Source organism: Astyanax mexicanus, chromosome 1 (assembly GCF_023375975.1).
Source record: "Astyanax mexicanus isolate ESR-SI-001 chromosome 1, AstMex3_surface, whole genome shotgun sequence".
Lineage (NCBI taxonomy): Eukaryota > Metazoa > Chordata > Actinopteri > Characiformes > Acestrorhamphidae > Astyanax > Astyanax mexicanus.
The window spans coordinates 7,335,818-7,360,003 of NC_064408.1; the positions used below are offsets into that span (position 1 = coordinate 7,335,818).

The 24,186-nt window shown below is 36.3% G+C and overlaps 1 protein-coding gene across 7 annotated transcripts in view; it reads right to left on the reverse strand.

Annotated features, from left to right (window-relative positions):
• Positions 1-13,672, reverse strand: part of znf618 (zinc finger protein 618) — an 82,747-nt gene extending 69,075 nt beyond the window's left edge. For 5 of the 7 annotated variants that reach the window (XM_049465875.1, XM_049465863.1, XM_049465850.1 and 2 more), the window contains exon 1: positions 13,416-13,672. The gene's annotated coding sequence lies outside the window, so the exon portion shown is untranslated. The remainder of the gene's footprint in view (positions 1-13,415) is intronic. The other 2 variants (XM_049465871.1, XM_049465858.1) reach the window with 1 other exon arrangement.
• Positions 13,673-24,186: the final 10,514 nt, after the last annotated feature.

The window sequence follows — 24,186 nt, forward strand, 5'->3', positions numbered from 1 at the left end:
CCCATTGAGCTGTTGTGGGAGCAGCTTGACCGTATGGTACGCCAGAAGTGCCCATCCAACCAATCCAACTTGTGGGAGCTGCTTCTAGAAGCGTGGGGTGCAATTTCTCCAGCTTACCTCAACAAATTAACAGCTAGAATGCCAAAGGTGTGCAATGCTGTAATTGCTGCAAATGGAGGATTCTTTGATGAAAGCAAAGTTTGATGTAAAAACAATGTTATTTCAAATACAAATCATTATTTCTAACCTTGTCAATGTCTTGACTCTATTTTCTATTCATTTCACAACGTATGGTGGTGAATAAGTGTGACTTTTCATGGAAAACACAAAATTGTTTGAGTGACCCCAAACTTTTGAACAGTAGTGTATATATATATTTATATATATATATATATTTTTTTTTTCTTGCAGTGTATAGTGTATTTTTGATTTAGTTTTTAAAAAAGAGTTTTGTCATATAGCCAAGCAGTATCGTTATCACGAAAATACCATGAAATATCATGTTATTACTTTAGGGCCATATCGCCCACCCCTATTATAGACATAGTATTAATATTGTAAGCTCTAGACAATTGTTTTGCACTGGTTGTGCAGGAGACTTTTATTTTGACACGTAGCGTAGTAGATTAGCTGCAATGGCTAACGTCGAAACAGCAACGCTAACTGTATTTCCGAGCTGAATGAATCACTGTTTTTTAATAACAGATTAATTTCGTAGGGTTGATTAGAGTGGGTAAAATCTGTTGTTTGATATTCGAAGTGGATTATGACTAATAAATAAAGAACATGAAAGTACTGAAAGCATTATTTTAATAGAATTTTTTTTTAAAGAAATAAGTAAATCTGCTAATGTCAAAATATGTTAAATAAAATCATAAAATTGGCTCTATCCTGAACTTCATTTTAAGATCAATATTTTCCTAATGATAAATCAAACAGCTCATGTCCTCCAAACCTTTAGTTTAGCTATGTTCGTCTTGTTTTTACATTTATTTCCAAACATGAAAGTACTTAAAGCATAATTGGAATTGGAATTATATAAAGAAATAAGTAAATCTGCTAATGTCAAAATATGTTAAATAAAATCATAAAATTGGCTCTATCATGAACTTCATTTTAAGATCAATATTTTCCTAATGATAAATCAAACAGCTCATGTCCTCCGAACCTTTAGTTTTGTTATGTTTGTCGAGTTTTTATGTTTATTTCCAAACATGCAGAAGTGTAGAGAGTGAACAGGCAGATTCTTCAAATGTCCTGTAGGAGATTTTAAAGCCCTTAAATCTTCAGACTATAAAAAACGTATTTTTCTGCAGAAAAAAGGGTTTTGTATCACCTACACCTGTAGCCCGTATACGAAACATGGAATTTTAATAAGTTAAATTGTAAAAACTTTTAACAGGTACTATATTTTACCAATCAAAGGTCCTAAACCTCATTTTGATCAGCAACAACCTTCAGATCTGATCTCAAAAACAATAATCTTATCCTAAAATGGCTATAATATGATAATGAGGCATATCAAGGAAAATCCAACTAGTGCTGAAGTGTGAAGTTTCCCAGAAGTGAAAAGATGAGAGTATGACTTTATCTAGCGGAACTATATATATATATATATATATATATATATATATATATATATATATATATATATATATATATATATATATATTACAGTGTTTTGGGAAAGCCCACATTAAACTAACATTTTATCCCTGATTTCATCACTGACTCAAAAAGCAACAGCACTGGAATCAGTTTTAGCTGCATCCTCCAGCCAGTGCTGAGAGGTTAATCAGATTAATTTGATTAATGGAATTACTGTTTTAATGTGATTGTCAAAAATATGATAATCAGATTGCACACATCTTTACATATAGAAGGAGCCAAAAATTGGTTATTTTTGCATTTGAAGGGTTGAAAAGTACGGGCTGTTATTGTGGGAAAAAAAAAAGAAAAGCTAAATGAAACTTTTGTTGTTCCTGTGTTTAGACACCTCCGCAGATCCAGTGGGTTCCACACAGCCACAATCAAAGTGCATTTCTGGCAAAATAATGCACTACAGACACAAATGCTAACAATAAATACTTTTATGATAATATCCAAGCAACTGGTGTTGGGAGTGGCAAATTTGCAATGCAGTCAAATACCAGTAACAATTAAAAAATGAATAATTTGGAATCAAAATAAAGTTATTATTTTTGCCTCATATAAAAACAATGTGTATCATCTAGCCAGCTAACCAGGCATAAGCTTATCTTTGCTAGCATGCCAAACACCACAGTACAGACCCATAGACTTGACTTATAACCTGAAGCCAGACAGGCTTAGCTTGGCTAGCAGGCCAAAAACCATAGTAGGCCTACAGATAAATTACAATTACTTGTAACCTGTAGCCAGCTAGTTAGACCTAGCTTAGCTTAACTAGCAGGCCAAATACTGAAGCATAAAATCTCAAATTTGACAGGAAACAACTTAGCAGTCCAAACACTACAATACAGACCCATAGACCTAACTTGTAAGCTGTAGCCAACTAGATGGGCTAGGTCTAGCTTAATTAGCAGGCCAAACACCACAGTACAGACCCATAGATCTAACTTTTAACCTGCAGCCAGATAGCTACACAAAGCTTAGCTAGCAGGTCAAACACCACATTGCATACCTATAGATCTAACTTGTTACTTGTAGCCAGATAGCTACACTTAGCTTAGCTAGCAGGTCAAACACCACATTATATACCTATAGATCTAACTTGTTACTTGTAGCCAGATAGCTACACTTAGCTTAGCTAGCAGGTCAAACACCACATTACATACCTATAGATCTAACTTGTTACTTGTAGCCAGATAGCTACACTTAGCTTAGCTATCAGGTCAAACACCACATTACATACCTATAGATCTAACTTGTTACTTGTAGCCAGATAGCTACACTTAGCTTAGCTAGCAGGTCAAACATTACATTATATACCGGTAGATCTAACTTGTTACTTGTAGCCAGATAGCTACACTTAGCTTAGCTAGCAGGTCAAACACCACAGTACAGGCCCATAGATCTAACGTGTTACCTGTAGCCAGATAGCTAGGCTTAGCTTAGCATAGTTAGCAGTCCAAACACTACGATACAGACCCATAGACCTAACTTGTAACCTGTAGAAAACTAGCTAGTCTAGGCTTAGCTTAGCTAGCAGGCCAAACACCAGACCATAGACCCAACTTGTAACCTGTAGCCAGCTAGCTTGGCTTAGCTAATAAGTAGGCCAAACACAAAAGTACTGACCCATAGAAACAACTTGTAGCCTCTAGCCAACTAGGTAGTCTAGGCTTAGCTTAGCTAGCAGGCCAAACACCACAGTACACATCCACAGACCTAAGTTGTAACATGGAGCCAGACAAATACAGTTATCTTAGTTAGCAGGTCAATCACCAGATTCATAGCCCCAACATGTAGCCTGGAGCCAAGAAGCTAAGCTTACCTTAGCTTAGCTTAGCTAGCTGGCCACACACCACAGTGCAACGCCATAGACTATATATTTAACATGTAGCCAGCTAGCTAGGCTAAGCTTATCTTAATTAGCAGGCCAAACAACCTCAGTGAACTCAAGGGCCAAAATATCCTTCGTTAGCTTAGCTAGCATGCCAAACACTACAGAACAGACTCATATAACAACTTGTAGCCTGGAACCAAATAGCTGGGCTTATCTTATATTAGTTAGTAGGCCAAACACCACAGTACAGACCCATAGATGCAACTTGTAACTCGTAGCCAGACAGATACAGTTGGCTTAGCTAGCAGGTCAATTACCAGATCTATAGACCCAACCTGTGACCTAGCGGCATCTATCTAGTCTAGGCTTAGCTTAATTAGCAGGTCAAACACCACAGTACATATCCATAGAAACAACAGCAACCTGTAGCCAGACAGATACAGTTAGCTTAGCTAGCAGGTCAATCACCAGACCCATAGACCCAACTTTTAACCTGTAGAAAACTAGCTCGTCTAGACTTAGCTTAGCTAGCAGGCCAAACATCACAGTACAGATCCATAGACCTAACTTGTAACCTGTAGCCAACTAGCTAGGGTTAGCTTTGCTTAATTAGAAGGCCAAACACCACAGTACAGACCTATATACTATACTTGTAACCTGGAGCCCGCTAGCTAGTTCAGGCCTAGCTTAGCTAGTAGGCTAAACACCACAGTACAGATGCATAGACCTAACCTGTAGCCTGGAACCAGCTAGCTAGGCTAAGCTTAGCTTAGCTAGTAGGCTAAACACCACAGTACAGATGCATACACCTAACCTGTAGCCTGGAACCAGCTAGCTAGGCTAAGCTTAGCTTAGCTAGTAGGCTAAACACCACAGTACAGATGCATACACCTAACCTGTAGCCTGGAACCAGCTAGCTAGACTAAGCTTAGCTTAGTTAGTAGGCCAAAAACCATAGTACAGATCCATAGATCTAACTTGTAACTTGCAGCCAGATAGCTAGTTCAGGCCTAGCTTAGCTAGCAGGCCAAACACCACAGTACAGCTCCATAGACTATACGTTAAACCTGTAGCCAGCTAGCTAGGCTAAGCTTAGCTTAGTTAGCAGGCCAAACACCACACTACAGACTTATAGACCTAACTTGTAACCTGTAGCCAACTAGCTAGTCTTAGCTTAGCTTAATTAAAAGGCCAAACACCACAGTACAGACCTATAGACTATACTTGTAACCTGGAGCCAGCTAGCTAGTTCAGGCCTAGCTTAGCTAGTAGGCTAAACACCACAGTACAGATGCATACACCTAACCTGTAGCCTGGAACCAGCTAGCTAGGCTAAGCTTAGCTTAGTTAGTAGGCCAAAAACCAGAGTACAGATCCATTGATCTAACTTGGAAATTGCAGCCAGAGAGCTAGTTCAGGCCTGGCTTAGCTAGCAGGTCAAACACCACAGTACAGACCCATAGAACTTATAAGTGACCTGGAGCCATACAGATACAGTTAGCTTAGCTAGCAGTTCAATCACCAGATCCATAAACCCAACTTGTAACCTGGGGACAGCTAGCTTGGCTTAGCTTAGCTTAGTTAGCATGCCAAACACCACAGTGAACCTTTTTTAGCCTAGCTAGCATGCTAAACACTACAGAATACACCCATAGGAACACTTGTAACCTGTAGCCAGCTAGATACAGTTAGCTTAGCTGGCAGGTCAAACACCACAGTACAGATTCATAGACTATACCTTTAACCTGTAGCCAGCTAGTTTATCTTAGCTTAGCTTAGCTTAATTAGCAGGCCAAACAACCTCAGTGAACTCAAGGGCCAAAATATCCTTTTTAGCATAGCTAGCATGCCAAACACTACAGAACAGGCAATGCCCCAGCTAACTAAAGCTTAAATTACACAAATTACACAAGGATGATGCCTCATATTTGAGTGTAGTGAATAGTTTTAGGAATGATTTAAAGACAAATACTGACCTTGTGTTGGTCACTGCTGTTGATTAACTTATGGCAAACATGCAAAACTATGTAAATACTGAGTAAAGAATTTTGTAATTTGGTCCTTTTTTTGTTGCTGCCTCAAGGATGTTTTGAAAAATGCAGTTTTATTTTAACTTTCAAGGTCTTCTGACCGTAGATTCTGCTTGTTTTCTGAAGACTGCTGGCGAGTGTAATAGCAGGCCTTTCAGAGTTTTTGTGCAATTTTTCTGTCATCAACCTTGTTTTCCTCAGATGACCTGGTCACTACTGCTGGCTCCCAGACATCGTCTAAAGCTTTGTATTAACATACGTCTTTCTACTGCCACCAAACATAAAAGCATTTCTATTTAGCAATAATAAAAAAATAAAAATCTTGATGCTTGATGCAGTTTCTCAGCGGCAATAAATACATTTTTACTTTAATGCAACTTTAATACCAAGCAAAACATTAAAGTACCAGTACTGGGACACATTTCCAAACATTAAAAGGTCCAAAAAAAAAAAAAAAAAGCCTCAGAATTAAAAGTTTCTCAAATCAGTATCATCAAACAAAACAGCACGGCACAATGCTGACTGTTTCTTGACGACTACTGACTCTAAATGGACCAAAAAGTCCCAGTTGTGGCTCATTTATCAGACAGCATTCAACATCTACAAGTAAAAATAACAAATGATTCCACACACTGAATTAAATCTGACTAACCAGCAGTAGTTACGTAATATAATAAAATGTATTTGGTCAAAACTTTGGACACACCTTCTTACTTAATGTTTTTCTCTATTTTTATTCTCTACTTTATTTAATGTATTTTCTACATTATAGATTCATATTAAAGAAATGAGAATAATTAAAGGATATATATGAACTTATGTAGTAAACAGTAAAAAACGCGTTTGACCTCATGATCAACTGAGATGGTGATTTGGGATGAGCTGGAGCGTCACAGCATTAAGAAAAAGCAAGTTTCAGATAGGGATGCACTCAAATGTAATATACAAGCTGTACAGGGCTAGGATAATAATGTTCCCTAAGCTAACTTAAGCTAGCCTTAGTTAGCAAACAGTGCTCAGAGCCATGAAGCACCTACATGCATCTACAGTGTATAATGTGATTAGGGTTACACTGTGACGGTTCTTTCCTATCTTAACATTAGCTAGATTAAGGTGCATTTTTACCCTCTTCATTTAAAATATAAATCACCTCCAGAAACCAGAAGAGATGAATCCAAACTTTTGACTGGTACCGTATTTGATTAGGATATGGATCAATATGTCTATATTGGCCAGCTTAATATCTGCTAATTACTGAACTCCAGACGAGCAGAATGTTTAGGTGTTGCTAAACTATTGTACTACAGTATATGCACTTTATTCTGACATGCCAAAAGTCAAGGGACACAAACTTAGCATCCCGTGACTTTTGCCATATCCGCTGGAAGCTAACCAACACTGCACTGTCCTTTTGGATACAGGTGTAGAGTCTCCTGCATTGATTGTGGATGTGATGATTTCTGCTAGAGTTTCTTGCCTTTTCATATGGACAATTTTAGCCAGCCACTGTGTTACAATTTATAAAACTAAAGAGCAACAGCCCAGTGTTTACCCCACATCTACCCGGCATGAGGGTACAAAACACAAAAAAGGGCACAAAAATAGACATTAGATGAACCCAAAGTTGTGTCAACAATTTAGAATTGCAAACATGGTCCTGTCTCAAGGTCAGCGGTGTGAAGGTACACCGAGCTGAAGGACCCACAACAATACTGAGCTCACATTAAAGAGCCCACATCCTTTTACACACATTTACCGTGCGTTTCAGATCTTGTTTGGGTGTAAATATGAAGAACAGACCAAAATTATTCTTCCTCATATCTTTATAACTTCAGTGAAGATTGTAAAACTACAACTGGACAAAGAACAAGTTCAAAAGAGGCAGTTCTTAAACAATACCGTCCGATAGGGGTGGGCGATGTGGTCCTAAAATAATAATATCACAATATCTCATGTTATTGTCGTGATAACGATACTCTTAGTGATATGACAAAACACTGAATAAAAAAAAAAGAAAGAATACTACACTACCGCAAAAAAAAATTGTATTCTGCTGCTAACCCCAGCTAGCACTGCTGGAACAGCATTAACCGCCAACCACACTAAGCGCTTTTGCTGTTCAGAGGCATTAGCCCCTAGCCGCACTAAGCGCCAGCTCTTTTGCCATTCAGAGGCTAGTATTTCAGACAGTAGTATGTATGTTTACCATGATAAAAAACAAGCTACGTGGAACGAACCGCTAGCTAATATCGCCCTGGCTTACTGGAACACTTAGGGTTCCTCAGTTTAACACTAACTGCTAATGCTGCTGCTCATGCTGCTGCACCCAGCCTTAGTGGAAATCTGGAAATCTAAGCTTACTGAAAATAAACGGAAGCACTTTACTCACACAAATTAATTATGTTTCAGAAGAGAAATCTGTGTAGATTAACATCCATCCAGTTTTTGTTTGAGTTTAAAATAATTTTTTTTTTTTACTTCAGTTTTGTTTACTGAGGGGCTTTCCCCAGGAAAATATGGTGACACCCCTGTTCATTGCTAGTGTAGTGTAATGTGCCTTTGTAATCCGGTGCGCCTTACAGTGTGAAAAATATGGAACATGAGTATGTACATTAAAATATACTGGATGTCTGCACATTCCCATTCTGTCAATTCCTAAAACAAGGAATAAAAAATATAGATTTTTACACTTTTTTCCAATAATGTGTTCCCTTATATTGTATTGTAATATTGTATATATTACAGTTTTTATTATTATGGAAATCTAACTGCACCTCGGGAGTAAGAAGATAAGGTCCCCGCCAGGCTTTGGGTTGTAGACTGAATCCCGCTAAAAGCGTACAGCAATAAAATTCTAATTTTACGGCAGCCCTTCAAACACAGGGAAATGTAAAGGTCAATATTGAAGCAGCTGAAGAACTCGGGCGTCTCGCTGCTGACATATAACAACAGCGCAGGCTTTCCGCTCTGCGTTCAGCAGATTCGTGTAAATAGGGGGGAAATCTGGGATTGTTTGGAGTCGGTAAATCTGCAGAAGATGAAGACGCTGTTTTCAGTTTTGGCCCTCTTGTTTTGCCTGTAACTTTAGCTGTGTTTGAAGGTGAAAATGCTGGATTTGCTGTGTTTTTACTCCCAGAAGCTCCTCAGCAGAGGAAAGGAAGTTCTTTTGTGTGAAAACATGCACTTAAAACTGACACCGGGGGAAGTTGTGAGCACCAAAGAGGGCTTTTGTGCTTCACTATTAGCCTATAAATCTAATCAGGCGTGTAATTCATAACAATGCAGCACAGGGTCCCCCTTTCTGCACACGTCACTGGGGGGGGGGGGGATGGGGGAGGGGATTATACATATATATATTTAAAATTATATGTATGGAAAATCTTAAATTTCACAGCAAATTTCTATACAGTGAGTCCAAGAAGTATTTGATCCCTTGCTGATTTTCTTTGTTTGCCCACTAATAAAGACACTATCCTTCTGCACTTTTAATGGTAGATATATTCTAACATGGAGAGACAGAATATCAAGACAAAAATCCAGAATATAATTTTAAAGAATATATTTTAATTAATTTGTATTTCAATGAGGAAAATAAGTATTTGATCCCTCTTGCCAAACACACTCAATACTTAGTGGCAAAGCCTTTGTTTGCAAGCACAGCGGTGAGACGTTTGTTGTAGTTAACCACAAGTTTAGCACACACACCAGGGGGAATTTTGGCCCACTCTTCTTTGCAGATCCTCTCTAAATCATGAAGGTTGGTGGGCTGTCGCTTGGCAACTCTGACCTTCAGCTCCCTCCATAGATTTTCGATCGGATTGAGGTCTGGCGACTGGCTGGGCCACTCCATGACCTTAATGTGATTTTTCTTGAGCCAATCCTTTGTTGCCTTTGCTGTATGTCGTTTAGGGTCGTTATCATGTTGGAAGACCCAACCACGGCCCATTTTCAGATCCCTGGCAGAGGGGAGGAGGTTGTCCCTCAGGATTGTGCGGTACATGGCTCCATCCATCTTCCCAGTGATGCGGTGAAGTAGCCCTGTACCCTTGGCAGAGAAACACCCCCAAAACATTATGCTTCCACCTCCATGCTTGATTTTCCAGTGCAGTGGGCGGGGCTGAGCTATCGTTTCATTGGCTTATAAACTTTTTTTAATTGGCTCGTTAATAGTCAATTCTAATTAACAACAGGTCTCAATTAGTGTTCTGTGCAAAACAAAACATTTGAAAGAATAGAAAAATACATCATGTCCATTGTAATGGACAAAGGATATGAAAGGGTTAACAAAAAAAGAAAAATGGATATACTGAATATCTGGCAACCGAAATTGTATGGACACCTAAATGATGCATAGATAAGATAAGGTCTTTTTTCAGCCACCAATGAAAGCTATATTTACAGTGTATATATATATATATATATATATATATATATATATATATATATATATATACAGATCTGTATATATCTGTATATATCTGTATATAAAGATGAGTTTCTTTGATTTTACCAAATTAAAACCTCAATATATAATCAAGAGGAAGATGGATGATCACAAGCCATCAAACCACCAAACTGAACTGCTTGAATTTTTGAACTTGTTTTCTTTGCATTATTTGAGGTCTGAAAGCTCTGCATCTTTTTTGTTATTTCAGCCATTTCTCATCTATTTTCTGCGAATAAATGCTCTAAATGACGATATTTTTATTTGGAATTTGGGAGTAATGTCTGTATTTTATAGAATAAAACAACCATGTTCATTTTAATCAAACATATACCTATAAATAGCAATTTTATTTCCAGGGCTGTATATACATTTACAGCTACATACATATACACTCTTACTCACTGCTATGTTTGTTTTTCAGCATGCACCAACCTGACTTCTGCATCTCTCCATACTGTTAAAAATACAGTTTTCCATGTTTCTAGGGGCTATTAGATTACTAGTACTAATAATCCTAATCCTAATCCACATTTTAGTGCATTATTTGTGCCACAGAACTAATATAAGGCCTTTCTGCGGCCACCACTGATATGTACTATTATAAATACACAAGTATGTGTGTGATATATAAACACATACATGGAAACATACACACATGTGTCTAAAAAAAAAACGGAACCGCATCTCCCCAGACAGTTCTATGATATGAGGCCGGCCATTTAAATAACTAGGTAACATTTTGCTGCAATACACAATTCTATTCACAATAGCAGCAATAATGATAATAATAATAAACCTTAAAAAATACAATTACATTTACAGCTACACCCACAGTCTTATTCACTGCTATCTGTGTTCCAGCACTGGCTGTCTGCTTATCTCTGTACTGTTGCATCAATAATAAAAAAGCATGACAAAAATGCAGTTTTCCGTTGAACAGGCGTATTAGATTATAGTTTGTCACTATATATAACAACAATCATATTGATTGCAATATTAATACAACATTCATAAACCACCAAAAATGCAACAATATATCATGTTGCACAAAGCGGATTGACCTTTTATACTATTTGCCAGTGAGAAAAAATAAGAAATTAAATATTGGATTTCTGCACATCTCCATACTGTTGCAGCTCTAATTTTAGATTTAATGGGACCTTTAGATTACTAAAGGAAAATTTACCCTATAATATAATATACCAGTGATACCAATAATCATAATATTCTTAGTAACATACAGCCTTTCTGCAGCCGCCACATATATTTATACACACACATCTACACAAAAACTGCAGCCTTAATGTAATAAAAGGTAAAAGACAAAATGCAGTTTTCCATGTTATGGGGAAAACATATAATATATTCATATATTCACATATATTTTCATAACCAATATAAGTCATTATATAAGCCACCACATACATATATGCACGTATCTACACAAAATCTACAAAAATGGATTTATGCACATCTTCAAACTGCTGCAGCTCTAAAACAAGCAAAAATTAAATTCCCTTTAAAGTACTTGGTAACATTTTGCCACAATATATAATAATCATAATGATAAAAATATTAATAAAACATGCATAAACCACCAGAAATGCAATAACATAATTATATATATATATATATATATATATATATATATATATATATATATATATATATATATATATATATATATATATATGCAGTTTTTTTGTTTAATGGGCCCTTTAGATTACTAGGAAATGTTATACAATATAATAGCAATAATCATAATATTCTTAGAAACAGAAAGACTTACAGCAGCCACTACATACATTAATATATACGTAACTACACAAAAACAGGATTTCATAAGTCAATAGATAAGACAGCACATACATTCATGCACGTATCTACACAAAGAAAATTTGAGTTTTTTTGCTGCAGCCCTAAAACAGAAATGCAAAAAATGCAATTTTCTATTTTAATTTTCTTCAAATTACTAGGAAACATTTTCAACAATACATAACAAAAGCAACATTGATAGCAATATTAATAAAATATCACAAACCATCACAAATACAACAATATATTATGCTGCACAAAGCTGACTGACCCTTTACACTATTTGCCAGTGAGAAAAATAAGAAAATTTGATGGGTCCTTTAGATTACTAGGAAAAGTTGTTCCATGAAAAAATATAATAGCAATAATCATAATATTCTTATTAACAGAAAGCTTTCCTGCAGCCACTACATACATTTATACACACGTATCTACACAAACTGGATTTCTGCGTATCTCCATACTGCTGCAGCTCTAAAACAAGCAAAAATGCAATTTTCCATTTAAATCCCCTTTAAATTACTAGGCAACATTTTGCCACAATGCATAACAACAACCATAACGATAGCATTATTAATAAAGCATTGCAACAGTATATCATGCTGCAGAAAGCTTGATTGATCCTTTCACAATATTTGCAGCAGGCGAAGAAAGGAAAAAAGGGAAAAAATCAATGTAAATCTGCACAGAAGCAATGAAAAGCTAAAACCCAGAGAGGGTGTAGCAGCAGCAGACTGGTGCAGCACTGAACTCACTGCTCTCACATATATGTATCCTCCTATATGCATGCATATAGATTTAATTTATATATTTTTTATATATTTATTTATTTATATTGATGCATGCATCCATCCTCTCTCATACTCATGTGTGATTTATGTGAATCTGCCTTTAGTTAGAGACTCAGAGATGGAAACAGGATGGAAACAGAAACGATGTAAAGCTCACAGTCCTGCAAATTCGCATTTAAATCGAGATTTGCGCACAAAAGAAAGAGAAAAAAATCAGAAGTGAATTTGCAATCAGATTAATTGCAATTTCTTAATTTTCGCAGAATATTTGCCGACAGGGGGCGCCAATTTCTCCACACCAAAAAAAAAACAGAAATGAAAACGACATTCAGACAGAAGGGTGAAATTAATCAGACCCAGCGCTGTTTAAACCCCTACAATAAGCGCGCGCTTCGGTTAAACACGCGCTCAGAACCGCGTTCTAATCGGCGCTGATTTGAATATTCGACTCGAAAGCGCTTTAATCGCCGAATAAAAGCCGAATACAGTAGATTTTTACAGGCAAACATGGCTGCGTCGCTTTTGCTGCTGCTGCTGTTTGCTGTCCTCCCTTTAAGTCTCCATTCTCTTCGCCCTTTCCCCTCATTTTAACACATTTACAACAATTTTCCACAAATTAGGGTCACTAATCACGATTATAAAAGTGCGCCCCAGGTGTGAACGCGAGCTAAAAGCGCTTTAAAAGCGAAATAAAGGAGAATAAAGCTGTAAAATCCAGGGCAGGAGGAGGCAGGGGACCAGTGAAAATCAGCAGAACCAGCAGAAGCATTCACATTTTACAAAAGAAAAAAAAAAAATCAGAAGTTTTTCCAAAAGCATAAATCAGTTTAAAATTCGAATCTTACCCCAGATGCATCGATTTCACCTCGTTACAAAAAATGCAAAAATAATAAAAGTGCAGCAGAAAAATCCGAGCTAGGGAGCGGAGAGGCTGGGCAAAGCCGCGAGGCGCCGGAGTGTAGAAATGAATAAATCTAATTCAGAAAAAAAAATAGAGGAAAAAAAGGAAAAAAAAAACAGAGAGAGAGAAAGAGAGAGAGAGGGAGGGAGGGTAAGGCAGTGGTGCTGCGTCTCCTCCTCCTCCTCCCTCCTTCCCAAACCCAGAACCCAGCACAGGGTCATGCGGAGGATTTTTTTTTTCTTTTTTTCTATTTTTTCCTCCTTTTTTATTTTTTTCCTTCCCTTTTTAATTTTTTTTCTTTTTTTGTTGCAGGGACTGAGGGAGGAAGGGAAAAAAGGCTCCTCCCACTTTTATTTTTCAGATGACGGAAACAGCGCCCCCCCTCCCCTTACCAAAAAAAAAGAGAAAAAAAGAAAAAGAAAAAAAGAAAGAAAAGAGAAAAAAATAATTAAAAGCAAATTTGTTGATTTTGTTGTTTCGCTGCAGTTTAATCACGTGGTGTTTCAAACTCACCCCAACTGGTATTATATGTGAGATTTTCTTTTCTTGTAGATAGACAGACAGACAGACAGACAGACAGATAGATAGATAGATAGATAGATAGATAGATAGATAGATAGATAGATAGATAGATAGAGAAAGTAATTATCAGTACGTATGAGTAATTATAATATAACTGGTTAAACATTTTACCATTATAGCCACTGCAGTTGGACATTTCTTTTATTGTTTTTAATTTATATATTTATTTATTTATTTATTTTATTTTGCGGAGGGGGTGAGAAACCGCCCCGTCCCCGTCCCTCTTCAAAATAAATAATTTAATAAAATCGCACAAAAAGGACAATTTTAAAAAGTCATTTTTTATGACTGACTGCAGTGCTGTTATATTATTAAATAACTGTATATTATTAAATAACACACACACACACACACACCATGTGTTTTTTAGTGCAGAGGGCGTGGTGCTTCCCCATCCTACAGATAGACATCCACACAGAAAGAGAGAGAGAGAGAGTTTGTTTAGGTTTAAATACTATTTACCATGAGATGGAAACTATTAAGACGCATAAAAATAATCGTAATAAATAAAGTAAGTAAGTAAGTACTTATCTGAATAGTTAATAAAAATATTATTGGAATATTTAATATATATATATATTATATATTATATATATATATAGCATGTTTTAAAAATTATTAACAGCACAAACACGCATATATAACTAAATACAATTAAGTAAATAAATCTATGTATGTTTTTAATGTAAAACGAATCCACTTCAGGAGGGACTTTTATTATATTTTTAACGGATCCGCTTTGTTTAATAATAAAAGCCCTGTGCCGCGGCGCCCCCAGCGGCCCGTTTCAATCAGAAAAATCATGATTTGTGAAAGAAATATTAAATTCTGAGGATTCATCTGAACAAAGCCCTGAAATCACACTTTTTCTTAAGGAAAGCAGTAATTAAACACCAGAAATCAGATTTAGTTCAGTTCTGCTCGCTGTGAGAAAAGCAGTAAAGCAATGTTTAAAAACTAGAACCAGAGAAAGGTATTGGAATTAAATGATACATTCATTTATTTACAAAACTCATTAATTTCAGGTTTAAATAAGGAAAATTATCATTTAGACAACAGTATATAATTATTGTATCCGATACACTGCGCCCAATCCTCATACATAATGCAAATTCAAGTAATTATTTATTTACTTGTTTCTTTATTTATTGATGTATTATTTCCTTACATCGCTGTAAAGGCCCTGTCCCACTGCGATTGCGTCTAAATATCCACTAAAGTACGTCCAAATTTATCAGAAAACACTGCGTCCACTGAGTGAACGCGCTGCGTCCAAAATATAGACGCAGTGCGTCCAAATTACGTCCATATTCCGTCTAAATTGAAGTTGGACGCCGACTTCCAAATTTGTACGTCGACTTCCACTCTTTTTGGACGTCGACTTCCACTTTTTGGACGTCGACTTCCAACTATATATGGTTGTTTTTCTAGTGAATCATCATTTCTTCTTGAGCTACAAGAGAGAGCACATCTATTCTCTTCTACACAACCATGGACCACAGATTCCTTGCAGTGATGGTGCAGCAGCAGAACATACTCCTCCATGTGCTGGACAAGACCGGGAGGAGGAGGAGGCGGCAGCAGGAGAGGACTGTATGGGTCAGGCCTTGGATTGTACGCCGGGTGGAGTTTGGACTGTATGACCGGCTGATGGTAAAGCGATGGACGCCAGAAAAATATTTTTATGGACGTCGACGTCCACCTGTACGTGCCGTCCAAATATCCACTAAAATAAATCCGTACTGCGTCTAATTATCCACTAAATTACGTCCATATTAGTCGTCGTCTATTCCGAAAATTTTGGGAGGTACCAAAACCACTTTTGCGTCTAAAGTGCACGGCAACGTCTAAACTACGTCCACTTGGACGGTGCCGTCCAAATATCCACTAAACTACGTTCAGATTGCGTCTAAATATCCACTAAACTGCGTCCACTGAAATTTGGACGTACTTTAGTGGATATTTAGACGCAATCGCAGTGGGACAGGGTTCAGATGATCTCAGTATGATCTCTCTCTCTCTCTCTTTAGCATCTCCAATGCCCAAATATGCCTAGATAAACAAAAACATAAATAAAAATAATAATTAAAATAACATAGTTATCCTAAAAGTAAACTTACTGTTAGACAATTTATGATTTAATCACCTGCAGAAAGGAAAAAAAGAAAGAAAGAAAGAAAGAAAGAAAGAAAGAAAGAAAGAAAGAAAGAAAGAAAGAAAGAAAGAAAGAAAGAAAGAAAAAAGGAAGAAAGAAAGAAAGAAAGAAAATGTAACTGCATTTCCCTGGGTTCTATGAATGCTGTGTGTAATATAATGGACACCCGCGCCCTCTAGTGTCTGAAGCAGTGAAATACACGTGATGATAATTCAATACATTACAATACAGTGCATTACTGTACATTACAATACAGTACAATAGAGTACATTACAGTACAATTTATTACAGTACAATGCAATACAGTACAGTACTACACAATACAATATAATACAGTACAACACGGTATTGCACAGTGTAGTGGAGTACAATACATTTAAGTACCATACAGTATAAAACAATGCAATGCAATTCAGCATGAAACAAGACAGTAAAATACAGTACAATTGAGTACAGCAAAATAAAATCCTGTACAGTTTACTTCAGTGCAACAGTCTCTGCGACATAACAGCACAACACAGTACGTTAATTATTTAATGACCATTAGCAACATCTACTGCACTGCTCTGTTTACAGATAGATCTTTACCTTGTATAATAAGTTTTTTTTTTTAATAGCCTTATATATTTCTATTCTTCTGTGTTTTAATTTATGTTTAATATGTTTCTTATTGTATTGTGTTGTTGCTGCTGGATGCCTAAATTTCCTTTGGGATGAATAAAGTATCTATCTATCTATCTATCTATCTATCTATCTATCTATCTATCTATCTATCTATCTATCTATCTATCTATCTATCTATCTATCTATCTATCTATCTATCTATTACAGTGTAATATTGTACATTACAGTGCAATATAGTATAGTACACTACAATACGATACAGTGCAATATAGTACAGTACAAAACGGTACAGTGCAAAATAGTAATATACAGTACAATACAGTGCAATATAGTACAGTATAGTACAGTATAATAAGCTACAATATAACAGCACAACAGTACGGATCAGTATAGTGCAGAACAGTACAATACAGTACAGTGGAATATAGTACAGTACAATACAATACGCTACAATATAACAGCACCACACAGTAGAGTATAGTGCATTTCAGTACAGTACAATGGAATACACTATGGTACAGTAGAGTGTAATATAGTACAGTATAGCACAATGCAAAACAGTACTGTGCAGTACAATGTAATAAAGTATGGTACAGTACAGTACAGTCCATATAGTACAGTGCAATGCAGTACAGCAGAATATAGTACAGTACAGGACAATACAGTCCAGTGCAGTACAAAGCAGCACAGTACAATATGCTACAATATAACAGCACAACACAGTAGAGTATAGTGCAGTACCGTACAGTACAATGCAATACACTACGGTACAGTAGAGTTCAATATAGTACAGAATAGTACTATACAATACTGTACAGCGCAGTACAATACAGTACAGTACTCTACAATATAACAGCATAACATAGTACAGTATAGTGTAGTGCAATACAAAATATAGTTTAAATAGTTTACAATACAAAATACAATATAAAGCATTACAATGCAATACAGCACAATATAGGACAATATAGCACAGTATATTAAATACAATACAATACAGTATAAGAAAATACAGCACAACACAGCACAATGCAATAGCAGTTATTCTTACACAAACAGTACTAGAAATAAATGGAGCAGCATGGACATTAATAAAATAATAAACAAGTAAATGCAAAATAAAATCAATAAATAAAATATATAATGTATTTTGTATGAGGGAAAAAGCACGTGATGTATTATGCAAGTGAAAAATATATTTTAAAAATGGAGATCCGTGGTTATTGCACACACACACAGCTTCTTAAAGAGAAAATGAATAAATAGTATCTTATCTTTGCACATCTTACAGCACCATATTTAATATACTGTATACTGCAATATATATAGGTTATATATAGGTTAGGTCTGTCAGTACCTACAAGATCACTCTGAATGTTCTGTACTGTCCAGTAGAGGTCAGTACAACACCACAAAGAAACTTTACATGCTTAAGGAAACATCACCACAATGTAGTTCAGTTAACTGAGAATATGATGACATACCTCAGACATCATCTTCAACCTCTGCCTTTAGCCAAATTAAAATAGTTCCCAAGAGGCCGGAGTGTCTCATATAATAAGAAATAAAACCATTTAGATTCATATCAGAAACTATTATGTACAGAAGACAGGTGCATTAATTTCATTTTAAACATCGTTTCAGCAGGTATAAATATAAAATGTTGGCTGCACATTTTTACATATGTATTTTTAAATCAAACATTCCTCATGTCCACAGCTGCATTATCCATTATCTGTATAATGCAGCTAATTTAATTAGCTAAAAGTGGGAGGCAACTCAAAACTTAGGAAAAGTATAGATTTTGCAGGGAATTCGTCTGCTGACCCTGGGTGAAGAAATCCCGTCGTTTATTTTCACCTTATTCTCTCACCTGAACCTGAACCTGCTCTTTACCTTGGAAAAACAACCCAATATCCATAGCTCACTGACTAATATATATATAACACACACACACACCTACTCAAAACTCAGTATAGATAACATTAAATATCAGATACACACACAGACAGTACTAGTCTAGCACCTCACCTTTAATATAATAAACACACAAACCGACTTATTGCACCACATAACCTCTCTCTAGTGTTGCCAACTACCCAGTAAGGAAAGTAGTTATTGGCCCTCCTAAAAGTCGCTAAATGACGTCAGTGGCTAATTTGCATAATACATGTTTTTGAAGCTGTAAAGGAATAAATTGAGTAAAAAACACCCTAAATATATTATAACTACAAATGAACTTTGAACAAGTACAGTACAGTATAATGCAATACGGTACGGTATGGTACAGTACAATACAGTACAGTGCAATCCAGTACGCTACAATATAACAGCACAACATAGTACAGTATAGTGTAATGCAATACAAAATATAGTATAAAGCATTACAATGCAATACAGCACAATATAGGACAGTATAGTACAGTATATTAAATACAATACAATACAGTATAATAAAATATAGTACAACACAACACAACACAATACAATAGCGGTTATTCTTACACAAACAGGACCAGAAATAAATGAAGCAGCATGAACATTAATGAAATAAAAACAAATAAATGCAAAATAAAATCAATTAATAAAAAATACAATGTATTGTGTATCAGGGAAAAAGCGTGTGATGTATTATGCAAGTGAAAATATATATTTTAAAAATGGAGATCTGTGGCCATTGCGCACACACATACACACACGTAACATATAAACGTAAAAGTCTGTCACGCCTGACCCTGTTTCCTGTCTGTCCTCGTGCCTGTGTTCTGCCTGTGATTTTCCATTACCTCATGTCTCATTTGTAGCTCCACCCCTTCCCCAGGTGTTTCCACTCCCAGTGTGTTTCCTGTTTAGTTAAATAGACTTCCTCTGTCACTTGTCCTCTGTCGGTCTTTGCACTGTCTCCTGTCGTTTGTCTTCCCGTGTTCCCAGATTTCCTCTCAGTGTTTCTCTCAGTGTTTCTCTCAGTGTTTCTCTCAGTTTAATCCTTGTAATTATCCTTGCTCTGTTTAGTTCATTGTCTAGCTTTAGTTATTAGTTTATTTCTTTGTTTATCTACTCCCGCTTTGTTTGTTAGTTATTATCTATCTAGTTTAGTTCCTTATTGTTTTCCTCGTTTGTTTTTGTCAGCCTCCCTATTTGTTTGTAGTATATATTTATCTTCCTGTTTATTCTGTTATTTTCTAGTTCCCTGTGTTTTCCCTAGTTTATTCCCTTGCCCTGTTTTAGTTTATCCTGCCTAGTTTTATAGTCTTCCCGTTTGTTTATCTTTAGTATCTCGTTTGTTAGATTTAGCTCGCCTCTGTTTCTTGTTTTCTTTGTTTCTTGTTTACTTGTTTATTTATCATTAGTCTCTCTCTCTTGTTTATTCCTAGTTTATTTTCCAGCGTTTGTTTAGTTTTAATGTTCTCTAGCCTCCCTCGTTTGTTTAGTTATTTTGTTGTTACGTGTTTACTTGTCTCTTTGTTTATTAAATTCTCACCTTACCTGCACATACGTCCGCCTCCTCATCTCTCTGCCTGGGTCAACCCTGACAAAGTCGCTAAATGACGTCAGTGCCTAATTTGCATAATACACGTTTTTGAAGCTGTAAAGGTATAACGTTGTGGAAAAAAAAGAGAAAAAAATTAGTAAAAACACCCTAAATATGTTAGAACTACAAATGAACTTTGAACAAATGAACTTGTTGCCTTTAAAGTAGGCAGTCACTTCTCACAATAACTTTATGATTTTAATGCTTTGTATAAATCATTTTTACGTAAATTACATAAATCAGTTTTTTTTGCCGTGTTGTTAAATGTTAGCATAACATTTCTACATTCTACATTCAATCCTCCTTAAAAGAGACACTTTGACAGAGTTAATTTTTTTGTCTTTCTTTCTTTTTTTAAGGGTTCTTAAGTTTTCTTTAGTTTTAATCCTGTTATACACAAGTAGTCGAACAATGAGCTAGCTAGCTAGATGTTTAGCTTTTCAAAAAGAGGATTCAAGGATTCAAGGAGATTTTATTGTCATTCGCATCACATGTGGTACATGAGGTGGAACGAAATTGTGATCTCACGATCCAGTTTACACCCAAAGAGCTGTTATTAAAATAGATATATAAATAAAAAGAGTACAATAAAAATAGAATATACAAAATAGATAGATAAATATCCCAAAAGAATAAAAAAATAAATAGAGAAGAAAGGTTTCAGCAACCTGAAGAGGTACACTCTGTGGACGAGGTGAGTGACAGAGACTGTTTGAGATAAATGCAGTGATTTTTTTTTTTTCGTGTCAAGCTGAATACGCATTTATATTTACTAGGGGTGTCACGATTCTCTAAATCCTCAATTCGATTTTATTTCTCATTTTAGGGTCACGATTCGATTCGATTATCGATTTTCATTTTTCTTTTCTTTTTTTTACAGCAGAGAGGCCTATGCCAGTTTTAGATTAGTCTATGGTCAGTCATTGGTTTGATTTATCAAATTTACAATATCTTATTTTAAAAGGTGGGCTTGATACAAGTGATGCAAAGTGATACAAGTGATCTGTAATACACCACATTAGGCACTAATGGTCAAATTTAAATAATTTAATTAAGATATATATGTAATGCCATCTAGTGGCTTTTTTTGGGTAGCACCAGTGTGCGCTATTAAAACAGCAATGTGCAACATAACAAAATCAATAAAAAAAAAATACAGGAACAGTCATGTACAAAATAATAGAACAATTAGAGCCATAACAAACTAAACTCTATCCTACTATAACAGTTAAACATGAAAAACTTTTTCGGTCCCTGAGAATGACAAGTTTTTTTCTTTAATAAAGATATATTATTAACTTTATCTGAGAGAAAGATGCTCCTTAAGGTACCAAAACTATTAACATATTTGAGGCTAGACAAAACAACTGTTATTTTTATATTTTCAAGTTTTTCTTTAAGAAGATGAGAATGTCCACATTCTCTGGAGAAAGGGCTGCTCTTTGAGCGGTCACAGTGACCGCGGCGTCGGCTACAGTGTGCTTCGCCATTTGCATAGCTTAGAGGGAGGGATCGTCAATCCTCTTTTTGACTTCGAGGCTCGAGACCATGACATAATTTCGATCGATTTTGATAAATTATTGAAATCGTGACATCCCTAACATTTATATCCCGTAAATACCAAAAGTCTCCAATAACACCACACAAAATCGCTTGATTTGTCGCTAGTCGCTAAAAAAAAAGTCACTAAAGGGTTTGAAAAGTCACTAAATATAGCCACAAAGTCGCTAAGTTAGGTAAGCAAGCAACAATGCCACTTTTAATCCAGTTTAAACAGTTTAAACAGTGGCTGATTTCTCTGTAGTAAATACAGAGAAAAGTCAAATACCAGAACAAAGAGAGAGAAAAACAGAACGCATCAAAATGTAGCAAGAATATAAACAGGGTCTTAAATACTGCTAACAGAACACATAGGAAACAAATAGGCACAACATCAAAACTGGGTGTAGAGCGACCTCCTGTGTCATAGAGGTGAAATGCCAGGATAATTCTTGACATAAACATGGCATAGACTTTAAACATGCTTAAACATGATTGAGCCTAATATAATGGATGGTAAGTGTAAAAACAAGGTCATATTCAAGTGGCTGGTTGTAGTAAGTGGCCCATATATATGACAATGGCCAGGTTGTACATAAGGAAATTCCATATATTTTAGTTTGTCATATATTTGAAATCTATTGCCACTGTATTACGCCCTGCACAAGGCGTGTCGCAGTGCTTATTGTTATCTTACACCCAGCAAACAGTATATTTCCATGCCTTTCACAGTGCTTGTGAATATATCTACGCTGATGGCCATGGTCGTTTTAAAATGAGGTGTGTTCAGGTAAATGTCTGGCGTATCGCTATCTTGGCAATGGAAAACACAGGTGCTCCACTGACTGAATACAACCTAAACAAGCATCAACATTCAGACGTTTATTGCTTTCTTAGCGTGTGCTAAGCATACTTATACCCTAGCTTGAAACGCACATGATGACACACAGAAGTGCAAAAAACATAGTTTATAAACAGAAGACACAGGTCAGTTTTCTCTGTTAAAAAACTTTGGACACATCCAGGTAGCTGCACAGTTAAAATAGCAATCCGCCTATAAAATCAGAGCGCCCCTGGTTCTTAAAGGGAATGGCAAGCGACACCACACCCATGATTAATTAAGAGAATTAGAGCACGCTTTTTGTGCGTTTCAAGCCGTGCAAGGCATACTTTTCCCATCTTTACGATAGCAAAGACTCACTGATATCAAGCCTTAAATCAATTTGCAGTGCACGGTTGACAGTTCGCCTATAGATTATTAAAAGTCTGTGATAGGTCTGGGTTGCTAGACTCTTTTTTATACACTAGGAGGAGTGTGCCCCTAATATAACCTAAAAATGCCACTTAAAACCCAAGCCTGATGTCATTCACCCCTACAGAGTCGTGCACATAATTCTGAGAGACGAGAAATAAACTGGACTGGGTGGTGGAGTGATTTCAGTCACAGAGTAGGTGTTGAGATGAAATGAAACTTTATGAATAGAGTGTTTCCTCCTTTGATCTTAATTAATCCTCTCGTCCGAGCTAAATTTAGTCTCAGAACAGTCTCATCTGTCTCAATCACCACAAAGGATGATTCTGTCAGCTTCAGAATTACACAGGAAGAGATGTTAATGATCTCAAGGGAGCTAGGAGCACAGTCACCAAGAAAACCATTGGTAACACAACTCACTGGAATGGATTAAGATCCTGCAGAGCTCACAAAGTCATCATGCTCAAAACAGCTCCAGTCTAAAGCTTGCCAATGAACACCTGAATGATTCAGAGAAGGCTTGAGAAAATGTGATAAGGTCAGACGAGAAGGAAATTGAACTCTTTGGCATGAACTCAACTCGCCGCAGTGCTGTACAGCTTTACTGAAGCTCATAAACTCACAGTCTGTGAATTTACGGCGACCTGCCGACAACGCCAGCGCCCGGACGGATCCGTAAAGGTTTCGTATATTAACAAAAGCAAAACATCTGAGGTGTTCTGAGGTTATCGTCTCTATGGAAACCTATACACACAGAACCATAATAATGGATCGCTGTTGGACGCCGGCGGAGGTTCGTGAGTGATGAGCAATGGAAAAGCACTGCGACAGGTCTGAGATCTGGCTCCACTTCTCCTCAAGTGCTCAGTTCCTACTGGAAGATGTTTTGAGGGTGAGCGATTTGGCAGCGGGAAGGAGATGAAAACACGCTGGAATGTCGGAAAATGTCAGAGGGCCTGGGGTCACACGGGGACAGTGGCATTAAATTATTAGCTATAATAATATTATGCTATATTTACATCATATCTTTT